Source organism: Acyrthosiphon pisum, chromosome A1 (assembly GCF_005508785.2).
Source record: "Acyrthosiphon pisum isolate AL4f chromosome A1, pea_aphid_22Mar2018_4r6ur, whole genome shotgun sequence".
NCBI classification, from domain to species: domain Eukaryota; kingdom Metazoa; phylum Arthropoda; class Insecta; order Hemiptera; family Aphididae; genus Acyrthosiphon; species Acyrthosiphon pisum.
Window position 1 is genome coordinate 876,152 of NC_042494.1, and position 5,137 is coordinate 881,288.

At 27.4% G+C, this 5,137-nt stretch overlaps 1 long non-coding RNA gene across 3 annotated transcripts in view; it reads left to right on the forward strand.

Moving 5' to 3' along the window:
* Positions 1-2,698: 2,698 nt before the first annotated feature.
* LOC100573246 overlaps positions 2,699-5,137 on the forward strand; it is a 10,792-nt gene continuing 8,353 nt past the window's right edge. The window contains exons 1-3 of one of the 3 annotated variants that reach the window (XR_003838899.1): positions 2,699-2,965; positions 3,020-3,081; positions 3,509-3,660. This is a non-coding gene — a long non-coding RNA (uncharacterized LOC100573246). The remainder of the gene's footprint in view (positions 2,966-3,019; positions 3,082-3,508; positions 3,661-5,137) is intronic. The other 2 variants (XR_003838898.1, XR_003838897.1) reach the window with 2 other exon arrangements.

Genomic DNA, 5,137 nt, shown 5'->3' on the forward strand with positions numbered 1-5,137 from the left:
CGATGTGACGTTGTCGTCTTAATGGTATAATATAGAATCTTGCCATAATCTGTCGAATATTATGTGTAATAATTAAAAATACATGGGTAAACAAAGTTGGACTATTAATTTTAGTGTTGCTGGCCGAAATCAAAAAGTACGACCGTCTTTGGCTTATACGTTATTCGTCGTACGGATACGTTGTTTATTGTCAGACAGAAGTGTAAAAAATAAAATACGGCGCTCGTAAAAAATAAATAATTGTTTTAATTATTATAATATGGCCGCCGACGTAGACGAAGTCGACACGAGTTCAGAGTTTTAGACCCGACTTCAATCTAACCTTTCGCCACTGCGGGAAGACAACCGACGTAGATAATGTCGACGACGAGGATGAAACGTCAACAGTAGAGATTGGTAAGTGTAGGGAAAGGAATATACAGAAGGGAGGCCGATGATATACTGGCTGCCGTTTCTTCGAGCTAAGGGTGAGTTCAACTGTCAGCTAAATGTCACTGACGTGGTAGTGGCGAGCTGTGCAGTCCAGTTGCGGTACACCGATCCCAGTGGCGGCATTTGAGTTGTTTTTTATGGGTGCCAAAATTGAAGCAAGCCACTTCTTTTTTTCCGTCATAATATAGCAAATACATATTATTGTATTTTATTCATATATGGTGCATGTGGTGGTGGTGGGGGAGGGGTGTGGGTGTTGAAGGGTTATATCTTATAATATAATATTTAATATACCTATTAACGAATTAATAAATCGGAAAGTCGGACGTTGAAACTTGAAAGTTTAGCTTTATGCATACCAATAATGTACATCTACGTAAAATAAATATAAATTACTGGCTCCATACATAATATATTATACTCATTATGATTATGGTTTTCAAATAATATACTTTTATAATATACCTTTTATGTATCGGCCGTCAGTGCATTTTGTAATTTGTACTAATAAGATGCAAAATAAAAATAATTATCCTTTCTCTTTCCAAAAGTCAAAACGGTCACTGATAAAACTACAACGCTATATTCAGATAATAATTTAATCAACTAGCTTTTAATAATAATTATTATAATATTATCACCTAGATGACAAACGAAATAATTTCGACGATAAAACACAAACATTTTACCTCTTATTTACTATAATATAGTTATTATAATGCAATTAAACAAAAGAAAGCAGGTAAGTGGATGTCGTTCTGCTGTACAGTAGATTACAAGTGGGTCATTGTATAATGGTTGTATTAAATTTGAATTCAATGATATAATATCATTGTATAAGAAAAACGATTCTGAGCGGAGACGGTTTGTCAGCCTGGATATTTTATATTGTTATTATTTATTTTATCATATAGGTAATCAATTTGAACTAATATTAAAATATTACAATTTTTTATTCGTTTCTATGGTGATAAACAAAGAGTTAGAAATTAAAATCCCATTTTTAGCTTTTTTTCGTAATTTTTCGGTGGGTTTTCCATTGGCATTAAATAACTATTGAGAAAATCGAAAAATGACCTCCTTAAAGTACCATCTTGATCCAATTTGCTAAAAGATAAGGTACTATATGTTGAAATCGAAACACTCCTTCTGGAAGAAATTTTGTATACAGGATTTTAAAAAGAAAAATAAAAAAAAATAAACACCATTGTAAAAACAATAGCTCCCTCGCTCCGCTCAGAATCTAAATCAGTTAGACTTTATCAAAAATTACGTCAATATTATCAAAAAAGTATATTTAGAAGAAAAACAAAAAAAAAAACAATATACTACCAAATCCCACCAAATCCCACCAAATCTGACGGCAAAGACCATTGTGTATTGTGCATCGTCACGTTCATTTAGACCCAATAGGCTCCACATTTTAGCCAGATTATAGGTTTTTTTTTTTTTATGAAATCTTAGAAATGTTTTTTTTTATGTATAATATTATGTAACGTACCAGTGTAATACCTATATAATAATATATTTCGTACAAGTTACAATATACCATCGTATACGTATATATTCAACAAATTCAATTCCATCAAAAACGCGTGAAAAACTCCAACTAGCTATTATACTGTGTTCAACATTCGATAATCACAAATTTTAATGTAAAGCATATTTATACTGTAATTTTGAACTCATAATACGATTTACAAAATAAATGCGTATCGAATGATAACAGTAAGTGGCATGTGGACAAGGATGCTACCAGTGATACTTTCAACAGTGGTTTGCTAAAAATAAATTTACAATCAAAATACTGACCTAATAACTGACACGAAAAAAGAGACAGTCTTTTTTGATTTAAATAATATTGCATTTTAAAATCAGTGTGTTACAAAATTCTAACATATAATCTACTGTAATCCGTGACGTAGACCACCGAGAGATGTGACTATGGTACTATAAACTTTCATGTGAGAAAATTTTTAAGTTAATCAAAAAACATATATGTATATGACCTTATGATCCTATTATAGGAATATATGATAGTGTGATTACAACGAGAACAGATAATATTTATTATGTTGTATCATTATAATATTAAAATATATGAATTATATTTGCAGCATACATATTTAAGTTTATAAAAAGTTATTAAATCATCGTTATTTTTTTTTTGCCATTTATCTACGCAGTTTGACCATTGATCGTTCATGTGATCGCATATAGTTTAAGGTACATTATAGCAACCTAATACCTATACATATATATCAGCATTATTCAATAGTAGCTTAGATTTTTATAACACCCAGTATTATGTGTCTAGAACTGTAGTGTTGTAAATTTGTAGTGATATTATCATTTCTAACATAGTGTATCTGATTAACTAAAAAATGAATAAATTTTCCACAGAAGTTATCAGTGGTCAATAAAGGTACCTAAGTTATATTATTATAGGATATTTTTCAATACCTAAATTTTAGAAAAAGTACAGTAAAGTACTGTATTGTTTATAGTTGCGTTCATTTCATAAAACGTGTGGGTAAATATTTATTGATTATATTTTTTTTATATTTTATATTTGGTTTAATTTTAGCTCATCATTGACAATGAAGGTGACAACTTCCTGGATAATAATATATTCAATTTTAATTTTAGGTACGTAATATCAACATATGCAATAGTATAATAAATACCTAGAAAATTATTTTTTTAAGACATTTGTTATTCATTATATTTAATTAATATTGTAAATAACATGAATTTGGACTTCATTATAAACTTTTACAATACTATAATATGTTATATTTATTTAAAGAAAATCATTTTTGAAACTACTATTAAAAATTAATGCAAAAAATGTTTATATTTTAAATAGTTATCAATTTTTTTTACAATATGTATTTATTGAACAATTTGTATAACAGCGTAATTTTAAGTATCATTTCTCCAAAGTTCAAAAACCACTAAAACATTTGAAAATTCAACAAAATAATACATATAGCAATACTAAAATAAATATATTTTATATTAATTTTTAAACAATATTGTAATAAAATATTTAATATTATAATACAATTTTTAGGTACTGGGAAATAATTGTCCCAAATGAAATTAGTTCCTAATTCAAACTGCAAATACTGATTAGAGCAATAAATAATAATCTTAATACAGTATCCAGAATTTTGTGTGATAGAAAACTCGAAAGACGACAAGCTGTTTTCATCATGCTCAAGTGTTGGTAACTGTAGTATAAATAAATATTATGTCTTATTAGTTATTAAGCATAATCAAACATTATATTATGATCTATATCTTTAAATATTCTAACTATTACCTACATACTATATACCTATTTTTTTATTTGTTTAAGAGTTTTTACTCAAAACCGATTTTTTTATTCAATTACCCTTTTTTTTAGGTTCTGAGTGGAACGATGAATGTATTGATTTTACAATGATGTGTGTTTTTTTTTTATTTTTTTATTTTTTAATTTTTTAATTTTTTTATTTTTGTGTCTGTGTACACGATAAGTAGTCGAAATAATGCTTCGATTTTCAACTTCAGTATCTTGTTCGATTGGAAAGTGAATATCGTTGGTGCATTGGGGAGGTGAAAATTTAAATTTCCCAGTAATTTTCAAAAGCACCGTGAAAAACAAAAGAAAAATTAAGGAAAAGCGGGAATTTTTACGCAAAATCGATTTTTCACAAAATTGAATTTGGTTTTTGGTGTAACTTTTAAAAAAATGACCGTAGATACATGAAATTTTCAATGGTTGTTTATATTTCCATTTTCTATAGACGATAACATTTTCAAAATATTTTGATTTATTTTGAACTGTTTAGAGACATTTTCATTTTCCATTTTTTAGATTCTGAGTGGAACGATGAATGTATTGATTTTACAATGATGTGTGTTTTTTTTATTTTTTTTTGTGTCTGTGTACACGATAAGTAGTCGAAATAATGCTACGATTTTCAACTTCAGTATCTTGTTCGATCAGAAAGTGAATATCGTTGGTGCATTGGGGAGGTCAAAATTTAAATTTCCCAGTAGTTTTCAAAAGCGCCGGGAAAAACAAAAGAAAAATTAAGGAAAAACGGGAGTTTTTACGCAAAATCTGTTTTCGAGAAAATCGATTTTGGTTTTTGGTGTAACTTTAAAGAAAATGACCGTGGATACATGAAATTTTGACTGAATGTTTACATTTCCATTTTCTATACACGATAAAATTTTCAAAATATTTTGATTTATTTTGAGCTCTTTACGGACATTTTCATTTTCCATTTTTTTTTAGTTTTTTTTCTAAAAATATCAATAAAATTTTATTTGTTGGATAAAAAAGCTTGAAAATTTAATAGAAGGCTCCTAGTATATTGTTTCAAAGGTAGACGAAAAATATTAAAAATCGTTAGTCACAGTTTTTTTTTATAAGCATTTAAAGTTCAAAAAATGACAAAATATGGAAAAATCACGAAAATTTGCAAATTATTTCGAGTTAGAAATTCTTAAAAATTTTTCTTTTTAAATCTAAGATATGAAAATGTAATACAAGATTCCTTATAAGATTATCTACCTTTATCAAACAAAAAATATCTATAAGAAAAGTCAAATTAAATTTTTATGATCGTTTGAAATTCAAATTTTTACACATTGGATATTCACTTGATTTCTCATGTAGCGATTTCCTTATTTTGTTTATTCAAAACGA